The sequence below is a fragment of the Amphiprion ocellaris genome, chromosome 12 (genome assembly GCF_022539595.1).
Source record: "Amphiprion ocellaris isolate individual 3 ecotype Okinawa chromosome 12, ASM2253959v1, whole genome shotgun sequence".
NCBI lineage: Eukaryota > Metazoa > Chordata > Actinopteri > Pomacentridae > Amphiprion > Amphiprion ocellaris.
The window spans coordinates 16818290-16841163 of record NC_072777.1 but is presented as its reverse complement, the minus strand read 5'-3'; the positions used below and the strand labels follow the sequence as shown (position 1 = coordinate 16841163).

The 22874-nt window shown below is 42.6% G+C and overlaps 1 pseudogene; it reads right to left on the bottom strand.

Moving 5' to 3' along the window:
• Positions 1-1274: 1274 nt before the first annotated feature.
• LOC129350253 (uncharacterized) lies at positions 1275-21665 on the bottom strand (annotated as a pseudogene).
• Between the last annotated feature and the right edge of the window lie 1209 nt (positions 21666-22874).

Genomic DNA, 22874 nt, shown 5'->3' with positions numbered 1-22874 from the left:
TTGCTAGCAGGTGTGGGTGGGATGTGAGTTAGCCTTTGGGCCTGGAGCTCCAGCTCCCGTAGCTTTACAGCTTTATCAGCCTCAATCTCCAATTTACGCACCTCCAGCCGATACTGCAGCTGGGCTTCACGGTCACGCAGTTTTTCTTGTGACTCCAGTTGGAGACGGGCTATGCGGACTTTCACCCGTGCTTCATCTCGTGACCCATTGCTGCTTGGTGAAATAGGGTCAAACCGAGGCAGCGTATGCGGTGTCTTAACATGCACACTAGCACCACCACTAGCAGTAGCTGCCACCGGGGCAAGCTGAGGCTGAGACTCAGGCTGGGCATGCGATGGATGAGGCTGAGGCTCATCCTCCACATCATGGACACCTGCCCCCTCACTCAATGTGTCAAGACCAAACACATGCCTTCCCTCGTCAGACTGCACTGACAACACCAGAACTTCCATCTCCACCAATTTACCTATAATCAGGGCTTTAAGATCCCTCTTAACAATTGATTTGGCGTATGCAAGACTGAAGTGATCTGCTATTTTGGCCAAATCATCCTTCCGGCAGCTATCAAGCTCTTCAATAGTAGGAGCAGTCAGAAATGACTCCAAGTCAAACATGGCTGACACACAATGGAAAACTGCTGCACTATGAATACACACTAACTTTGCACACTCTATTCAAACTTACCTTTAACAAACAATTTGTATTACGAGACCCCTTTTAACAGGAATGATCCCGGACGAGCCCCCATTTTATGTTACAACCCCGGCTCGGGGGGGAAGGGAAGCAACATAAACAGTTGTTGGATGGTAAAAATCAAATTATTTATTACAGGAAAGGTTGAACAGAAAATATGCAAAAAAACTGAGGCAGAACTAAGGAAGAGGGCTGGTGGGTGCTGCTCAAATCAAAGAAAACATCAAAACACAAAAAGAGTTCTCATAAGGAGAACTTAATGCTACCCTTGCGGTGGACAAAAGAAAAACGGAACAAAAAGGCTCACTAAAGAGGAACTGGCAAAACAAAACTTACACACGAGTCAGCACCCCTAATCCTAGTGAACTTAAACAGGAGGAACTACCTGCAATGAAGTGAGGCTGTATCAGTTTTTAAACTCTAGGTCTGGCCCAATTCCTAGCACACACTGTCTTGCCTCGACCACACAGTAACATACAAAACGGCATGCTGAGAGTCAGCTGCCCCGTTCAGTGGAACTGCCAACTCTTTTAAAGGAGTTGGCAGTTTTCGATTGGACAGGGTGGTAAGCGCCGCACCAATCACTGGGACTCCCGGCCGCAGTCACGCCTCCGTCGTCGTGGTCCAATCCAGGGAGTGGGGATCGCACAGCCCTATTTGTATAAGCCACAATATTTACATTAACACACGCACACCCGGGGTAGGAGACGCTGGCCGTAACAGGGTCTTTTTGTTGGTATACCTTGTGTTATATAGCCTATATACATATCTTAGCTGCAGCTATTATAACAATAACAGTAATGTATTTTATTTGTATAGTGCTTTTCAAAATACTCAAAAACACATTACATGATAAAATCAGCTAACATTAAAACATTTTTTCTCTGGGTTTTGGATACTGTGTTAATGTGCTTGCATATTGTTCATTTTATGGTTTTTAATATTGTAATGTTTGTTTTGCTTCAGCTATGAAAACAAACATGTCATGCAAGGGTCTACAGCCCATTTAATAGTGTCATTGTCATGTGCTAAAAAATATACTTCTGTACTCTTCGGAAAAAAATGCAAGGCGTGTACTTGCAATGGAATAGAATGATGCCAGCCTTTCCATGGGGAACTTGCTGTGGAGGGAAGAACTGTAATGTTTACTTCTCATTTACACAACAGGTATTTGGCTTCCATCTATTGTGTGTGACAGGTGCTCAGGCACTAGTCTCAAGCAAGCATAAGTTATGGCAACTGGACTAACCTCGTGTGAGTTGAAAACGTTTCACCTCTCATCCAAGAGGCTTCTTCAGTTCTGAAAGCCTGGTGGGGAGTACCAGATATTTATCCACCAGGAGGGTGGTGGCAAAAACAAGTGGACAAAGACCCGAAACCAATAGACTCGTTGGTGTTAATGTGAGTCGTTAGCCTTTGATGGGCGGTCGTTACCCCTCCCAGCCCTCTAGGAGGGTGGTTGGGGGTCACCTGACTGTAGGTGGGACAGATGGCTGCACCTCCTTGGGAGGGCTCTAAGAACGGCGTTGTAAGTGGGAGACAAGTGGTGTCTGAGGCCCCCTCCTCTGTTCAAAGATGGCCGTTCTAGTTTGACATGAATGGCTTCTTTTACCCCTCTCTCAAACCATCTGTTCTCTCTGGCTAGAATGCGCACCTTGTGGTCATCAAAGGAGTGCCCCTTCTCCTTGAGGTGGAGGTGGACTGCTGAGTCCTGGCCTGTGGTCGTGGCCCTCTTGTGTTGTGCCATGCGCTTGTGTAATGGCTGCTTAGTCTCTCCAATGTACAGGTCAGAGCATTCCTCATTGCACTGCACTGCGTACACCACATTGCTCTGTTTCTCCCTTGGAATTTTGTCCTTGGGATGGACCAGCTTTTGCCTCAGAGTGTTGCTGGGCTTGAAGTGTACTGGGATCTGGTGGGTGTTAAAGATCCTCCTAAGTTTCTCTGAAATTCCTGCCACATAGGGGATGACAATGTTGTTTCTCTTTTTGTGGTCCTCGTCTTTCTTATCCTCTCTGTGCTTTTTTGCTGTTTTGATAAAAGCCCAGTTTGGATAGCCACAAGTTTGAAGAGCAGAGTGAATATGTTTGTGTTCCCTTCTTTTTCCATCCGCTTCTGATGGGATGTTCTGTGCTCTGTGCTTTAAGGTACGGATCACCCCCAACTTGTGTTCTAGTGGGTGGTGTGAATCAAACAGGAGGTACTGGTCTGTGTGAGTGGGTTTTCTGTAGACCCCAATGTTGAGTTCCCCATTGGTTTCAATGCGTACCACGCAATCTAGAAACGCCAGACAGTTGTCTTGGACATCCTCTCTTGTGAACTTGATGTTTTTATCCACCGAGTTGAGGTGTTCTGTGAAAGGTTCGACCTCACCCTTCCTGATGGTGACCCATGTGTCATCCACATATCTGAACCAGTGCCTCGGGGAGTGGCCACTGAATGTTCTCAGTGCCACAATCTCCATTTCTTCCATGTACAGGTTAGCTACAATGGGGGATACAGGGGATCCCATGGCACAGCCGTGTTTTTGCCTGTAGAAACCGTTGTTGTACTGGAAATAAGTGGTGCTGAGGCAAAGGTTAAGGAGGTCACACACCTGTTCGGGGGAGAGGTTGGTCCTCTCAGACAGAGAGTTGTCAAGCAGCAGTTTTCTCTTTACTGTCTGTATTGCATCTCCAGTGGGAATGCAAGTAAAAAGCGAAGTCGCATCATATGAAATCATAGTTTCCTCAGGGTCTAAGCTGATTTTTCTGACCTTGTTTGTAAAGTCCATCGAGTTCCTTATGTGGTGGGGGGTGTCCCCCACCAATGGGGAAAGGATGGTGGCAAGATACTTAGCAATGTTGTATGTCACAGAGTCACAAGAGGGGCGCCCTCTTTGTGAATTTTTGGCAGCCCGTATATGCAAGGGATAGCATCGCCTGGATAGAGTTTGTAGTACAGGGCCCGGTCGATGATCTGACCTTTCTCCAGTTTTTGCAGGCAGTTAACCACTTTGAGTTTGTAGGTGTTGGTGGGGTCTCGTTTTAGGGTCTCATAAGTTGCTGAGTCACATAGGAGGCTGCTGACCTTTGAGTGATAGTCAGCTGCGTTAAGGACAACAGTACATCTCCCCTTATCTGCAGGTAGGATTGTGATGTTGGGATCCTTCTGCAGAGTTATCAGTGCCCGTTTCTCCTGTGCGGAGATGTTGGACGGGGGTAACTTGGCACTGGAGAGTGCTGCCGACACCTTAAGCCTGATCTGTTCCGCCACTGTCTCTGACAACCTATTGTTCCTAATGGCCGATTCTGTGGCCGTCACCAAGTCCACCATCGGTAACTCATCTGGTGTGACTGCAAAGTTCAGTCCTTTGGCAAGGACCCCCCGCTCGGCTGGAGTGAGCTCTCTGTCTGACAAATTCTTAACTCATTTGTCATAGGTGTCCAGTTCTGCTGTTTTGCTCTGTGTGGCCGCCTGGGAAGGACTGCCGCCAGTCCTTCCTTCAGAGCTCTGTATTTTGGCCCATTCTTGTTCCCCCCTGGAACTATAGAACCGGGACTCAAGGTTCTGAAATTTCTGTGTTTGCCTTTCTTTGCCCTTAGCATGCTGCGCCATCTGTGCTGTCTCCGTGTGCTTGGAAACGGCTTCCCAAACATGCCCAGGAAGGACTGCCTCCAGCCCTTCCTCCAACGCATCAATTTTTGATCGTAGGACATCGATCGTAAAATGAGCCTGTCTAACTCTCTCATTGAGGAGTTGGTTCTGTGCCCTCTTTAGGATGCTTTCTGCTTTGTGGCCTTTCACCGTGGAGGTGAGCCATAAGCTTTTGGTGTACGCAGTGCAGTGCAATGAGGAATGCTCTGACCTGTACATTGGAGAGACTAAGCAGCCATTACACAAGCGCATGGCACAACACAAGAGGGCCACGACCACAGGCCAGGACTCAGCAGTCCACCTCCACCTCAAGGAGAAGGGGCACTCCTTTGATGACCACAAGGTGCGCATTCTAGCCAGAGAGGACAGATGGTTTGAGAGAGGGGTAAAAGAAGCCATTCATGTCAAACTAGAACGGCCATCTTTGAACAGAGGAGGGGGCCTCAGACACCACTTGTCTCCCACTTACAACGCCGTTCTTAGAGCCCTCCCAAGGAGGTGTAGCCATCTGTCCCACCTACAGTCAGGTGACCCCCAACCCCCTCCTAGAGGGCTGGGAGGGGTAACGACCACCCATCAAAGGCTAACGACTCACATTAACACCAACGAGTCTATTGGTTTCGGGTCTTTGTCCACTTGTTTTTGCCACCACCCTCCTGGTGGATAAATATCTGGTACTCCCCACCAGGCTTTCAGAACTGAAGAAGCCTCTTGGATGAGAGGTGAAACGTTTTCGACTCACACAAGGTTAGTCCAGTTGCCATAACTTATGCTTGCTTGAGACTTATCATGACCTGGATGACTGAAAACATCCACAGATTTGCTCAGGCACTAGTTTATGACGACATTGTTGTGGGGTTTTAGCAGTACGCTACACAGGTGACAAACCCCAATCAATCGCTTATTTCTCCCTTTTATCTACACACAAACACATGCAGTCACATTTTTTCCCCAAAAGGTGCCACCTCCTTATCCTTTCACATCTTGCACAGCTTCCAGGTGGTTGTTCTTTTAGGCTTACACTACAGTTTTATGACACATAAATCAGGAAGAATTTTAGAATGAAATCAGTAGATTAATCCAAGTAATTTCACATCAGAGTGATTTAGAACAGAGCTATGGCTTCAGACAGTTACCTGAAGGTTTATAGCAGAAATTGTGCGAGGGTGGTGTTCAAGGGGAAAGGGGAAAATGTTTCTCCAATGTAAATTACCATTAGAATAATTTCTTTAGGACCCCAATTTTTCTCAACATAGCAACACAGGTTTTCAGAATAATTTAACAATAAAAATTTCTGTAGATTCACTTATCACTTGTTTTATATTGTGTGTATGTTTTCTTTTTTTGTGGTAGGTCCTCAGACGCTATGGATGCTATGTAAATTCATGGTGCTCATCTGAGTGCTGCATGAAGGAATGAGTTGTGCCCAACATCAAACTGGCCTCTCAGTCACCATCCCCATCACAGGGGGCTTGAAACAAGGATGCATACTTGCTCCTACCCTCTTCTCTATCTACTTGGCAGCAATGCTTCAGAATATCCCAGACGACAACCCAGGAATTCACCTTCGACACTGCATTGATGGGAGTCTCTTCAACATAGCATACCTCCAGTCCAGCACTTGGACAACAAACGCATGAGTCACAGAGCTCCAGTACCTCAAGATCTAAGTGAACAACCTCTCCAGAGCGTACATGCGGCACAGATTCACTATCAATGTCGCAAAAATCAAGGTCCCGTTCCAACTACCACCTGAAAGCTCAAATCAGCATCAACAGACTGGACCTTGAGAAAGATGAACCATTTCCATACTAACATCAAATGCGTATGCTGAAGAAGACGTCAATAACCGAATCAAGGTCACCCATGCAGCATGCAGGAAACTATTTAAAAGAGTGTTCAGCAACCCTCGGCTAACGCAAACCACCAAGCTCATGGTCTACAAAGCTGTTGTAATCTTGACTCTCCTGTACGCCTGTGAGACCTGTGTACTCTACCGAATGGACATTCGCAAGCTTGAACAATTCCATCAAGTGAAACTTCGTCAAATCCTTTGGATCATGTGGCAGGACCGGATTACAAACGAGGAAATTCTTTTACAACAACTGATGCAGCTTGGTTAGTCTCACCCATACTTTAGTGGATGTGTCTAGCAAGCTAGCTTCCTGTAGGAAATTGTTGTGATGGTGCTTCAGATAGAGTCTGACCATTAATTGTAATCTTAATTGTTTCTCAAATGATTTGGGGACAAGACTGATGCACTTAAACTGCTGAACAAACCATAACTATGGGGTAGCAATTCAGATGTCTCAAACCACTGAGTGTGACCAAACATTGTCTATACAGGAAATGAACATGACTTTTCCCAGGAACCGTTGGTGCCTGAAACAACTTCATCCACTTTGTTACTCTTGGTTTTGTTGGTATACCTTGTGTTATATAGCCTATATACATATCTTAGCTGCAGCTATTATAACAATAACAGTAATGTATTTTATTTGTATAGTGCTTTTCAAAATACTCAAAAACACATTACATGATAAAATCAGCTAACATTAAAACATTTTTTCTCTGGGTTTTGGATACTGTGTTAATGTGCTTGCATATTGTTCATTTTATGGTTTTTAATATTGTAATGTTTGTTTTGCTTCAGCTATGAAAACAAACATGTCATGCAAGGGTCTACAGCCCATTTAATAGTGTCATTGTCATGTGCTAAAAAATATACTTCTGTACTCTTCGGAAAAAAATGCAGCCATTACACAAGCGCATGGCACAACACAAGAGGGCCACGACCACAGGCCAGGACTCAGCAGTCCACCTCCACCTCAAGGAGAAGGGGCACTCCTTTGATGACCACAAGGTGCGCATTCTAGCCAGAGAGGACAGATGGTTTGAGAGAGGGGTAAAAGAAGCCATTCATGTCAAACTAGAACGGCCATCTTTGAACAGAGGAGGGGGCCTCAGACACCACTTGTCTCCCACTTACAACGCCGTTCTTAGAGCCCTCCCAAGGAGGTGTAGCCATCTGTCCCACCTACAGTCAGGTGACCCCCAACCCCCTCCTAGAGGGCTGGGAGGGGTAACGACCACCCATCAAAGGCTAACGACTCACATTAACACCAACGAGTCTATTGGTTTCGGGTCTTTGTCCACTTGTTTTTGCCACCACCCTCCTGGTGGATAAATATCTGGTACTCCCCACCAGGCTTTCAGAACTGAAGAAGCCTCTTGGATGAGAGGTGAAACGTTTTCGACTCACACAAGGTTAGTCCAGTTGCCATAACTTATGCTTGCTTGAGACTTATCATGACCTGGATGACTGAAAACATCCACAGATTTGCTCAGGCACTAGTTTATGACGACATTGTTGTGGGGTTTTAGCAGTACGCTACACAGGTGACAAACCCCAATCAATCGCTTATTTCTCCCTTTTATCTACACACAAACACATGCAGTCACATTTTTTCCCCAAAAGGTGCCACCTCCTTATCCTTTCACATCTTGCACAGCTTCCAGGTGGTTGTTCTTTTAGGCTTACACTACAGTTTTATGACACATAAATCAGGAAGAATTTTAGAATGAAATCAGTAGATTAATCCAAGTAATTTCACATCAGAGTGATTTAGAACAGAGCTATGGCTTCAGACAGTTACCTGAAGGTTTATAGCAGAAATTGTGCGAGGGTGGTGTTCAAGGGGAAAGGGGAAAATGTTTCTCCAATGTAAATTACCATTAGAATAATTTCTTTAGGACCCCAATTTTTCTCAACATAGCAACACAGGTTTTCAGAATAATTTAACAATAAAAATTTCTGTAGATTCACTTATCACTTGTTTTATATTGTGTGTATGTTTTCTTTTTTTGTGGTAGGTCCTCAGACGCTATGGATGCTATGTAAATTCATGGTGCTCATCTGAGTGCTGCATGAAGGAATGAGTTGTGCCCAACATCAAACTGGCCTCTCAGTCACCATCCCCATCACAGGGGGCTTGAAACAAGGATGCATACTTGCTCCTACCCTCTTCTCTATCTACTTGGCAGCAATGCTTCAGAATATCCCAGACGACAACCCAGGAATTCACCTTCGACACTGCATTGATGGGAGTCTCTTCAACATAGCATACCTCCAGTCCAGCACTTGGACAACAAACGCATGAGTCACAGAGCTCCAGTACCTCAAGATCTAAGTGAACAACCTCTCCAGAGCGTACATGCGGCACAGATTCACTATCAATGTCGCAAAAATCAAGGTCCCGTTCCAACTACCACCTGAAAGCTCAAATCAGCATCAACAGACTGGACCTTGAGAAAGATGAACCATTTCCATACTAACATCAAATGCGTATGCTGAAGAAGACGTCAATAACCGAATCAAGGTCACCCATGCAGCATGCAGGAAACTATTTAAAAGAGTGTTCAGCAACCCTCGGCTAACGCAAACCACCAAGCTCATGGTCTACAAAGCTGTTGTAATCTTGACTCTCCTGTACGCCTGTGAGACCTGTGTACTCTACCGAATGGACATTCGCAAGCTTGAACAATTCCATCAAGTGAAACTTCGTCAAATCCTTTGGATCATGTGGCAGGACCGGATTACAAACGAGGAAATTCTTTTACAACAACTGATGCAGCTTGGTTAGTCTCACCCATACTTTAGTGGATGTGTCTAGCAAGCTAGCTTCCTGTAGGAAATTGTTGTGATGGTGCTTCAGATAGAGTCTGACCATTAATTGTAATCTTAATTGTTTCTCAAATGATTTGGGGACAAGACTGATGCACTTAAACTGCTGAACAAACCATAACTATGGGGTAGCAATTCAGATGTCTCAAACCACTGAGTGTGACCAAACATTGTCTATACAGGAAATGAACATGACTTTTCCCAGGAACCGTTGGTGCCTGAAACAACTTCATCCACTTTGTTACTCTTGGATATATTTCTTATGAGGACATTTTTTGCCATTTTGTCATTTGATGTATATGTACTGTAAGTCTGTTAGAAGAATGTGACATCAATTAATTTTTTTTTCTATTGTGACGTGGTAAAGGCCAGTCTCACTCCCAACTCATCAGATACTCCTGCTTTGCCAGGACCTTGTAACATCACATTTAAATGTATTGGGTACCATTTATTGTCACTTTTAAATCCAGAGGGTTGTGTGATCTGTCAGAAGTACATGCCAAGTGTCTGTAGTCAAATGTTCTCGGCTGGTGTTGTTACTGTCACTCTTTTTCAGATAAGCAGAACTTTATCTTGTGACATAAGGTTAATGTTGTGAAACAGAGTGTGTTTCTCAAACCACAATATTTTTCCAAAACCTATCCAAGTAATTTTGATGCCTAAACTCAATCAAATAGTGTGTGAAAAGAAACCCAAACAGAAGAACAGAAGAAGATTTCTGTCACAAAATAAAACAAAAGTTAAAAAAATAAAAAACTGTCTGACAATGGACACAAAACTGGGTTGTCCTGTGACTAATGATGCCTTCACCCCTTCAACTTTTAACTGCGTTCTTACAAACTGAAGGAATTCCTTTTTGTCCAATATTGATGCCAACACTTGTGCTAATCCACATCGTATCTATTGACAAAGCTGCAGTATTTTATGTTGTGATGAGAAAGTGGCGGGTATTTATGGGCATCCATGCTTGCTTGTTGTTGTCAATGAAGAGAAGTAGCCCAAAAATTCAGAAGAATTCACTGTCATGATAATCTTTCATGGCATAAAAATAAAGCCGGGAAGAAGTTGACTTTAACTCCAAATTATGTTTACTAAAGGTAGGCTACAGTAAAGATAAACTATTTGGGCGGGCTTTGACCCTTCCATATGATGTCTTTAACACTTTCCAAAGACATAATGAAGACAGAAAACAGAGCTACAGATCAGATTTTTATTCCAGACACAGACATCCTAGATACTGACATGAAGAACATTGTTTGCCATTAGACCTTGCTAAGTATGGCTACGGGGAACAAATAAAAGCTCTCAATTCCAAAATGAACAAGATGGACACCACCAGAGATGACCAATGCTTGGATGAATGGAGGTTTCCTGTGCTTTGATGCATTTCATCCAGAGTAATGAAAATTGTGTATCTCAACACAGAAATGACCCCGAAGATGAGGCAAACCTTTATCTTCCCATTTCATCCAACAAGGATTATTGATTCGTGAATGTAAATGATTGTTCAGGGTTTGATGTGCCCTTGAAGGTAGTCTCTTTCCCTCTCTATCCTTTGAATCTTTTATCAAGTCCATGTCAGCTACAGTTGGCTGGAAAGTATACAAGATGCTGGGGGTTTGAGGATTGTATTCTTTTAAACCTGCAATATTCATACCCAGCTGTAATATTTTATCAATTTTTTTCCACCTCAATGGAAATTGTGCATTTGCTTTAAAAGGCACTGTGAGCCGGTGGTTCTACGGCAGCTCCGCACTGTTGATGGACATTAATGAATCGGATTTATTTTTGTGTAACTGTAGACTAATCTCCTAATAATGAGGTCCATCTGCAGCAGTGACAACATGTGCAGCACCTTTACTTTAATACTCAGTCTTGGTTAACACAGACTGCATCATATAGCCAGACTAATCCACTGTCCAATGTCACGGCTTCCTAAATCTAATTTACCATTCCATTTCGGGCCCAGATATTGCTGTTGCCAATACACCTGTTGATTGCTAGTACTGCTCTCCTCATGCACCCGCTTGATAGAACACACACACACACACACACACACACACACACACACACACACACACACACACACACACACACACACACACACACACACACACACACACACACACACACACACACCCCTGCCGCCTGCTCTCCCTAAAATGGTTTCTCCCACAGTTTCCATAGCAACAGTCCAGTTTTAGTGTTCTGTTGTTTTTCCACAGAGAATGACTAATTTTTCAGAATGAGGATCTTTGATGATAAAGAAGCTAGGTTGTGAGATTTGAATAATGAATGGATGCCAAAGTAGATCCATCACCACCTAGCACTGATGATTGCTTTTTGATTAATTTCTTTCCTCCATGTCCTTAGGTATCTCAGCTGCAGAAGCCCATTGCTTCCAAAAAGAGCAACATACACATTCATCTATGTAGGTCACTGTCTGTCTCTTTGTCTCAACATAGCCTTCAAACTGTTGTAAAATTGCACATACCCTCAAGGCAAATGTCAATGTTCACTTAAAGCCCTACACCAGGACCATGAGAAAACGGCTCCATAACTTTCTCTTTCAATGTGCTTTTGCCATCACATTTACAGGCTTTTATACCCTGGGATAAACTTTTAAACATTATGCTAATCTCTTTCACTTTTCTTTTTACATCTGCAACCTTCCAAGCACAAAGGATGCATATGATGTCAGGGGAATGGGAGAATTTCATTAAACTCAGAGACATGTGGTATTGATTGGTGACTGTTTTGCAAGCATTGCCTTAGGCCCTTTGGGAGGGCCATAAACCCCCTTATCAAAGTAACCTTCCCTTGGGGTTTGCACAACACTAACACACTGCCTATATGTGTGTTTTTTTGGTGGGAGAGTACAGAGGTGAACCCAAGGTATTCATTATTAAACCACTCCAGATTCACACGGGAAATAGGCGATTCCTCCCCTGCAGAAAGCAAAGCTTACAAATACACTAACTCGGAAGAGGTTCACTTTGCAGAGCACGAAATTTTGCGGTGGCAGTTAGGGTGCTCTAAAAGAACACCAAATGGGCAGGAAATGGGTTTCTTCACAGGCAAACATCCTCAGTATTTTTGTCCTGGTGACTGCTCACTTTTCAAATTTGTTCCTTCTCTTCATTTTCTCCAGTCAGAGGGCTGAGATTACATGACCTCTAACGATAATTGGCGACAGTGTGATCTGAACTCTCTGCCTTTATCTTTTCCAACTTGCCACCCCTTCATACACACATAGACACATGCACACTTCTTTGTATCTCTCTAGTAGTGCTTACCTCAGCCACTAGGAAGACCAAATGGTTCTGAGAAAGGACTGTGCTTACTACTATGGCTGATATCCTCATTAACACTAATCTGTGGGTAGGTGAAAGATGGTGCAAAGGATAATGGCTGTTCGAATGAGACAAAGAGGAGGAAGGTGTGGACTGAGAGGGTGTTTGATGGAAGCTTAAAAAGGAGGACCAGACCGACCAAATGACCACTGGACTCGTCTGAACACTTCATAGTTTTCCTGACCATGAATGGTTCATGAACCCTTTGTCCACAAGCTGGCTGCACTGCATGCTTTTGCAATGTATTTAACACACTCATATACATATACTACCCCATAAAGTCCCTCATACATGCAAACAAATATGCTCATTAACAAGCCAATGAAGTGGGCAAGCATCCACATATAATCTCTTTCTTCATTAGATACACACAGCAAATGAATCATTACCCTAAGCATTTTCTATGTCAAGCCTGAACCTTGAGCAACAGAACTCCCTGAGTGGTATAGTGTTGTGCAAAGTTTAGATTTCAATGCTGCATGTCTCACAATAAAACTGTGACTTTCATTTTATGACCAGAAATAAAAGTAAATTGAACAGTAGTCTGTGATATAAAAAGAAAAGCTTGGAGATGTTTAAACAATATTGTTTTTAAAGGCCTCTATTAATCTGATGGTTTAGTTTTACTGGATGAGTTGAATTCAGAGATAAATGTACAGCTTTAATGATTACAACTGTTCATTTTGACAAATTACTGTTGACTGAAAAGCAGTACATTATGGTGCAAGTGATGTGTAGCAGCTGTGTTATTTAGTTTTCTATTTTTTTCACTTCAAGAGATGTCTTATTGCAGCTGTTCTTAAGCTGCAGTAAAACAGCAACTTATTTCTCATTGCTCGGTGATAAATGGCTTAAACCAAAATGCATGCCATAGTCAGACTTGTGCCTGAAGTCATTCTGTGCATCAGCATGGAGATAAAATTCAGCGAAGATGAGAAGACTTTGACTGTCATCTTGACGGGCCCTCTGTTGTCAGGCATTTCTCAAACACGGCAAACATTTTGTTTTTGTTGTCTTCTTTCCTGATACCATTTTCCTGTCAAACCACAAAGCAATTTTTCTTTCAGCTGTGAATCATGCCTGCAGATCCTCGTTGCAATTTCAAAAAATAAACCAAAGTCTTGGACAGAAAATGTTCCCATGCAGCTCTGTACAATCATAACCACAACATGACTGCACCCATCAAGAGTATAATCCACTGTAAAACTCCCAAGCAGTGTCTACATACTTCCAACTGCTCAAACTTGACTTTGTGTTTACTAGTAAAGTAACAGAGTGCCAACATTACTCACACATCAACACCCCAAGTCTCATTGTTTGATTTGCCATGTTGTTATTGTTGTTATTATTTCTGAGTGGCAGAGGTGTAATGACCAACACAGAATTCCGGTTGTGCTTTATGGTCACATTACTGTCAGATTTTTATCATTCTGCACTGCAGGTTGTAGGGTATGTGATAAATCCCAAGGACAAGAGATGTGCTTGTCAGGTTGTAAAACATTTAACATTGTGTTTTTTTCTCATATGTGTCCATTTATCAGGTTGTTGATGTCTGGTAGAGGGCAATGGGTGCAGAGTCACACAGTGCTGATGAATTACATGGGTGCTGTGATGTTTAGAATTTAAATTCTTTTTTCAGGGCAAATACATCCATCTATCTATCCATCCATCCATCCATCCATCCATCCATTATTTAGACACCGCTTAATCCTCATTAGGGTTGTGGGGGGTTGGAGGCTATCTCAGCTGACTCAGGACGAAGGCATGGTTAGGGACACCCTGGACAGGTCACCAGTCTATCACAGGACTACATATAGATATGGAGCAGTGAGAGTGCCACAAAACAAAAATAAATCTAGAAAAGAATAAGCAAATGAAAGTGAAAATATAAAGACGAATAAAGAAAATTAAAAATAAATAATGTTGCTATATAAAGAATTATTAATCAAAAAATGAATCCATAAAAGAAAAGGTTAATAAAAATAGAAATATAGAGACAAATAAATAAAATAATAAAAAAGAAGAAGAAGAAATGTGCATTTCCTTTTCGTTTACAGCAATATTACAATGTCGCTTTAAAAGCAAAGGAAATATGCACAGAAAAAATGCGTGCAGTAGGAAGGTTGTGCGCAGGCGCAAAAGGAATCTTGATTGAGGACGAAGGATAAACATGTCGGGTGCTGGGCATGTACAAGTCTCTGCAGATGGCCAAGTGTGACACGGAGTCTGCTGAAATATCAATGATCGCTCAGTCTAAGGTACATGAAGGTAATGAAATATTCTGCCATACTGTAGCAGACACGGTTTGGCTTCTTTAGAATGCCAAGGGAAGAGGCCAAACCAGATAACAAATCCTTTTTGTTTAGGTTGTGGACATTGAGCCCACATAAAGCTGCCATCGTGGACGATACACAGAACCAGAAACCTTCTCATTCCCAGGAAAGAGACTCAGTTAGTGAGCAGTGAATTATGGCAGGACCACTGTGATTTCCCGTCACCATCCACAGCTCTCTGGAGAAAACTGCATAACATTTGTTCCCTCCTGTGGAGGGATGAAGCTTCCTACAAGACATTAACACTTTGGAGAAACACAACTTAAAAAAACACAGAAACTCTCATCCAGCTGTTCTTAATCAATACTTTATTCATGTTCAACCCCCCTTTCTCTTAGGAATGTAAGCACCCCGACCTCCTCTGCAAGGAGGACATCTGATAAGACAAACCATAAAACTTTTGCCACATACCTGAGAAGAGCCTGGTTTGAGACTCACATTTTTACACTGAAACATACATTGACTCAATAACTGTTTTCTGATATCTGTTTTGTGTTTTCATGCATACTAAAATCACAGTAAGGAGTTCCTTTATCACATATCCAAAATTCACATCTGTAGGTGATATGAGGACAAATTTATGGTTTTAATGAAATAATCACATTTCTTGCATGGACCCACAGTGCCCACCTCGTGACGTCGGAGGACGTGACGATGTCGGGACAAATGCCACAATGTATCATCATCAATTAAGAGTGTAAAAATGTGAAATTGGTATTATTCATAACTGTACACATGAAATGTAACACATATCCTCACAATAACATATATTTTTAATATCTAAAGCACATTTGATATATAGTTTGTATGTATAAGGTAACTCACTTATTTGTTAAAATGTACAATCTTGATTTTTGCTTATGTTCTGTTGATGGTTCATGGTGAGACAGACAGATCATGTTTGCACGTATAATATCATATGTTTCGATTCGATTTGCCAAATGCAGTTTGTTTTGACTGGGGAACAAAGAAAGAGTAATCAGATTACTAAAAGTCGCGAGAAACCTTCCCTCCCCCCAAGACAAGACCACTCCGAGGATAAAAGGCCGGACAACGCCTTTCCTCACACTCTTAGCTTTTTCCTCTCAACCTGAATGCTTCTTTTATGTAGCCGCTTCTCGGTCCTTTTCTTGTCTAGACACGTATCATTTCTTTAACTTTTTCACCCTCTGAAATTTTACTATGTCTCAGCATTCTTTTCTTTAGCTCATTTTTGTTTCCTTTTTATTTTTGTGACATATTTAGACACTGCTGACCTTCACTACAAGCCTGAGCTTATATGTTTTAATCTGCTTTTCAATAAGAAATAATAGAAATCATTTTTGTTCCTTTTTCTAAATTTCACCGCGTCTCCGCTCTCAGTTTCCACCATCTTTTGTATTACTTGGCTAAGGGCAACTGACAACAGAATGAGAGCCACCGTTAAACAAGTCATTTTTCATCAACCCTGAAAGACTCTCCCTTTCTATATGTCTCCCTTTAGCCCTCTCCCCCTCTCACACACTCACCCCCCACACTCTCACTCACACCCTATGTACCCCCCATGTTTTTTTGTGCTTGTATGTTTTATAATGTGTTTGTTGATAGTTTATCAGGCAATGATGTGCTATTATATAATGTATATATAGGTCCCAACCTGCTGTATACATCTCTCTCCAACACCCACAGCTCACAGACAGCAACAGACAGCTCACAAGGACACACACAGACGTTATATTACATTGCTACATACTCAGTGATGGAACATCTTCTCTCTCTATGTTAAAGTTAAATATCGTAGCCTGGAATTTTCATGGCATACGCTCACAAACAAAACGAGTTAAAATCATGGATTATGTCTCTAAATTAAAAGCAGAGATTTTGACTCTCCAAGAAACGCATTTACTACAATCGGAAGAAAAATCTCTATCAGATTTGAATTATAGTATCATCTTTTCATCTTGTTATAACAGCAGACAAAGAGGGGTCTCCATTCTAGTCCATAAGCGAGTACCATTCACTTTAAACAGTACAGTAATGGACTCAGAGTGCAGATATATTATTATCCAGGCAGCAATCTTTAATAAATTATATTCTATTGCAAACCGCTATGCTCCGAATAATGACGATCCAGCCTTCTTTCACACTGTTTTTTCTCACTTAGCAGACTTATCTGCTAACTCAACAACTATTATCGGTGGTGACTTCAACATAGTTTTAAACCCTTCAGTAGATCGATCCAGTAGTCCAATACATGCAAAAAAATCACAATCAGTTAAAGTCATACATGATTATATGAAAGATTTTGGACTAGACGACGTTTGGAGACTCAAAAACCCAACAAAGAAGGACTATATGTTTTTCTCTCTGGTGCACCAAACATTTTCAAGAACTGACTTTTTCCTCTCAAATAACTCTATCGCACATAAAGTTACCACTAAAATTCACCCAATCATTATCAGCAACCACGCACCAATATCTCTCAGCCTGCAAACAGATTCCATCCCTAAATCTCCTCAGACTTGGCGCCTCAACATCTCTCTACTCAAAGACCCAGAATTTGATCGAGTAATAAGGAGGGAGTGGGCAGACTTTCTAAAAAACAATGGATCTAATGATTTATCTCCATCTTTACTTTGGGAAACTGGAAAGGCCATAATCAGAGGTAAAATAATATCGTACTCCTCGTACAAGAAAAAAAGAGATCAACAAACAGAGAAAGAAACTGAAGAAAGAATTAAACAACTTACAGAGAATTATGCAATAAATCCAAGTGATCAATTATGGTCCGAAGTACAAAATGTAAAACTACACCTCAATAATATCCTATCCAAGAAAACAGAGTTTTTATTACAACAACTAAGATATAATGATTTTGAACACAACAATAAATCAGGAAAATTTCTGGCGAACCAACTCCAGCGCAATAAAGAAAAATCCTTCATAACAGCAATTCAGGATCCCTCAGGAAAATATACTCAGTCACCTCAGGAAATTAACCAGACTTTCTATAATTATTACCGGAGTTTATACTCAGCAACAGTTAACCCAAACAAAGGAGATATCCTCCTGAGACCCGGGATTTTGTTTGATGTGCATTTTTTATGTCTCCTTACTATTTGGGATTAGTAGGACCTAATTTTAGTTGAAATTAAATTTTAGCTTTCTATGTGCTCTTGAACTATGTCAAAACCAATGCCGTCATATGAGGACAATGGGTCTGTCTTTGCATATACATTTTTCCTTGCTATTTGGGATCAGAGGGACCCAATAAGCCTAAAAATGAAATTTCAGCTGTCTACAATGAGTGGTTATCTCAAAAACCAGTGTCCTCATATGAAGGCATTGGGTCTAACTGTATGACAATAACGACCATTCAATCAATGTTATCATTTACACCTGTGTTTCGTAGTATGTACATTTACACTGCTTTCTGTCCAGACTTTCTGTATGACACAATGAAGACACCACTGGCTAACAAAGTAAAAAAGTTTATTGTAAACTGTCAACAAACACAAAAGTGCAGATAAAAGTGCAGCTTTTGCATGAAAAAGTGCAGTTTTTGAATGTCGTAATGAACATGTCATAGAGAACTCAGTCATTCATTCAAATACTCCTAGTGGCCTTTGTGAAAGGCTTTGCATGGAAAATCAATCAGTCAATCAAGATTTATTTATAGAGCACTTTACAACACTCAAAGGTGACCAAAGGGCTTTCCAGTTAAAATCAAACAATAAAATTAGAATAAAAGCAAAATAAAAGAAAGGAACAATAGAACACATGTCAACAAATAAAATCAAATAAAATAAGATAAAATAAAATGTCCCCGCATTACTGAGTATTAAAAGCCAGTCTGAAAAGATATGTTTTGAGCCGGGCTTTGAAAAGGCCAAAGTCGGTGATAATGCGCATGTCAGGGGGCAGTTTGTTCCAAAGTCTGGGTCCAGCGACTGAAAAGGCTTGATCACCCAAGTGTTTGTACCTGGCCCTAGGGACTTCCAGAAACAGCTGTTTAGAGGACCTTAACGCCCTGTCAGGGTTTCGGACAGAAAGAAGTTCCCTTAAATAAATAGGCGCAAGGCCGTTGAGGGCTTTAAAAATGAAAAGCAAAATTTTAAAATCTATCCTAAAAGAAACTGGAAGCCAGTGGAGGGAAAAGAGGACCGGGGTGATGTGCTGACGCCTTGAAGTGTTCGTCAGGAAACGGGCTGCCGCATTTTGCACCAACTGGAGGCGGCTCAGGGCTGACTGGGAAACACCAACATAAAGAGCATTGCAGTAGTCTAATCGTGAGCTGATAAAAGCATGAATAGTCCTTTCAAGGTCGGTGCGATTTAAAAAAGGTTTTACTTTAGATAAAAGACGTAATTGATAAAAACTCGCTCTGACCACGTTGTCGATCTGTTTGACAAATGTGAAACTGCTGTCAAAAATAACCCCAAGGTTCTTTACAGACAGTTTTAGCTTTGAAAACACAGAGTCCGAATCCGCAAGAACATTGTCACCAAATAAAATGAACTCAGTCTCGTCCTCGTTTAGATGGAGGAAATTTTTCCCCAGCCATGACTTGATGTCATTGATGCAGTGTGTGAGGGACTGAAGAGCACCACTTTTGTTTGGGAACACCGGTAAATACAACTGGAAATCATCGGTGTAGCAATGAAATGCTAAATTATGCCTCGCTATAATTGACCCCAGTGGCAACATATACAGTGAAAATAGCGAAGGGCCCAAAATGGAGCCCTGAGGAACTCCACAAAACAAAGAGGCAACAGAGGAGGACAAGTCGCCAATCATTATGGAAAAGATCCTGTTGGTCAGGTAAGACTCAAACCACTTGAGTGCAGTACCACGGATGCCAACATAATTATTTAAGCGGGACAAGAATACAGAATGGTGGACTGTATCAAATGCTGCCGTTAAGTCAAGCAGCACCAGGACAACAGGACGCTTGGCATCAACAGACACAGCTATGTCATTGTGAACTTTAAGCAGTGCAGACTCTGTGCTATGCCGTGACCTGAACCCAGACTGAAATTTTTCCAGAATAAAATTTTCTAAAAATGCCTGTAACTGTGTAAAAACAATTTTCTCAAGGGCTTTAGAGATAAAAGACAAGTTAGAAACAGATCTAAAATTAGATAAAACATTAGCATCAAGATGTGTTTTTTTTAAGAGTGGTCTCACAACAGCATGTTTAAAAGAAGCTGGAACACATCCTGAGCTAAGACAAGTGTTTACTAAAACCAAGAGGACAGGCCCAACAGTAGAAAACACCTCTTTAAGCAATTTAGTTGGGAAAACATCCAAAGGGCAATTTGTTGTTTTCATGTGTTTAACTACATCAGTAAGGGATGAAAGGGAGATGGGCTCAAAGTGGTCAAACACTGGAGAGTGTGGGGTTGTAGCAGACTGATCTGGGCTGATACTGCCGCTGCACAATGCTCTCACAGACAACACTTTGTCCACAAAAAAGCGTAGAAAGTCCTCACATGTAGAAACAGTGGCGTCAGACAGAGGATTGGTGTGGGGGCTCACAACAGAATTTATTGTACTGAACAACACACGGGGGCAGTGTCCATTTGTCGAGATAATATCCGACAGGTTTCCTTCACAGCCTTCTGATACTGAACGAGACTGTCCCTCAGTATATCCAGCGATACATGTAGCCTGTTCTTTTTCCAGTGTCACTCCACCTGTTTGCAGTGTTGTCTGAGGGTTGAATCATTCAACCAGGGATCAGTCCTGGGCTTGGTGGACCTGGACCTAATAGGGGCGATAGTGTCCAGGATCTCAGAACAAGCTGAGTAGAAAGATGACAGGAAGCTGTCTGGGCATCCAGTAGGATTAATTCCATCACAAGCATAAAACTCAGAGTCTATAAAAGCAGTCTCAAACTCTGCAGCTGTTGAAGAAGTAATAATCCGACGGCGAGATGCTGGGACGGGAGGCTTTCCAACAGGTGGAGGAGCAAGAACTTCAAAAATAACTGGGAAATGATCTGAGATGGGAGTCTCAGATATTTCAACAAATGACACCACAAGCCCAGAGAAATAATTAAGTCCAATGTATGCCCAGCACAATGTGTAGGACCATCCACAGTTTGAATAAGGTCGAAGGATGACAGTAGACGTTTGAAATCAGTGGCCAGCTGATCAGACGGACAACAAACATGAATGTTAAAATCCCCACAGATTAAAAGCTGTTCATATTTGGAGGCCACCTCTGCTATGAACTCAGAGAACTCTTGAATAAAGTTCTTGTTGTATTTAGGTGGACGGTAGACCACAGCACATAAGACTAGACAAAATAATTCCTTGTGAACAACTGTACTTCAAAACAGGAATAATTATTTACATGCAATGGTTTGCAAGTGAAATTATCCTTAAAAACTGTGGCGACTCCGCCCCCTCGACCTGACGCTCGCGGTGTGCTGAGGAAAGAGCAGCGAGGGGGAGGAGGTCAGTGAACGCACTGTCGTCACCGGGTTTAATCCACGTTTCCATCAACAAGAGGAAATCCAGCACGTGTGTTGAGAAGAAATCATTCAGGATAAAAGTTTATTTATTTATTAAAGACCTCGTATTAATGAGGGCGACACGCATCGGTGTGTGGTCAGTTCGCTTGGAACTATGAGCAACAGGGTGGAGATTTTCCTGCGCGGAGCCTCGTCTGCAGATGCTGACGCCGCGGGCAGCTGGAATGTGTGTAGCCGGCATCTGGAACAGCAGATCGGAGCCAGCTGACCTCCGAGGAACACCGCACGATGAAGCCGTCATGTTCCCTGGGAAACCGCAGCAGGTGACGACGATCACACTTCGAAGACTGCGTCATGTAGGCTCTCAGTTGAACAAGGATGCCGCTTCGTTTCCCCCACTTTCTGTGGCGACGTTTGCGGGGCGGGGGAACAGGTAGACGCCGCAGGTAGTGGGGCACAGATGCCAGGAACGGTGGAAGCGTTTTTGATTGTCCACTACAGTCGTACATCGTTGGCTTTATCACTAAATCACTAAAATCTAGGAGGGTCTGGCGATCATACAGCAGCAGCGGTGACACATTATTAACAAAAAGTGAAATTAACAGTAGTAGCAGCAAAACGTGAAGCAGAGGCCTGCCATACACAGTTGCGCCATCTTGATGACATCTCAGATGTGAAGCAAAGTTTATGAAAAGTGCAAAGTTTATGAACATCATTATGAACATGTCATAGCAAACTCAAACAGTCTTTCAAGCACTCTGACTGGCCTCTCTGAAAGGCTTTGCATGGAAAAGTGCAAAGTTTATGACCATCATTATGAACATGTCATAGCAAACTCAAACAAACAGTCATTCAAATAGTCCTACTCGCCGCTGTGAAAGGCTTCATAGCAGTTGCGTCTACTTTGCAGGCAGAGGAACACACTGCATGTCGTACAGCGCACGCGGGATTTCCCAGGGCAGCCTTGTTGTCTGCAACGCATCGGGTTCTTGAGATCGACAACTTCTGGCAGATGAGCAGCACAGGCTGTGCGCGCTGAGATGTGGGGGACTGGAGTGACCAGGGATCTTTGGCCAGGTTGTGGACAGCATGCACTCTCTTCCTCTGCATGCGTGACATCACACTTGTTGAGGAACACCTGAGCCACGTCCATGCGGAACGCAAGGAACATCATGATATACTTTCTTGGGGTACCATGTTCTTGATGATCTCTGCGATACAGCAGCCAGCTGTTGGCCAGAGCAAGATCCATAAAGTGCATAAGCATGCGAATGGTCCACTTCTTTGTTCGCACACTCATCCTGTAGTAGCTCATCAATCTGTCTGACAAGTCTACCCCAACCATCTTTGCGTTGTACTCCTGTACAATATTTGGTCGTCTGACGGTTATGTAGCATTTGTGTTTCTTGGACCAACGCTGGCAGGTATCCTCTGGCTCCTTAGCGTGGACAGCAGAGAGCATCAGGACTGGCTTGTTGTCAAACCATTTCACAACACTCAGTTTCCCATCTCCCCTGACAACAGATGCAGAGGTACCTCTGCCTTCCTGCTTCATGGATCTTGTCACTTGGCAGCTTCTGCACTGCTTTTGGGATCCTGTTCTTCATGACTGTACCAGTTAGATACACCTAAAATCAAAACCAGTAAGATAATCTCAAAGCGATGTAGCAAGGACAATTTTTCATGGTAGCCATCTTGACAGAAAACAGGGTAAACCT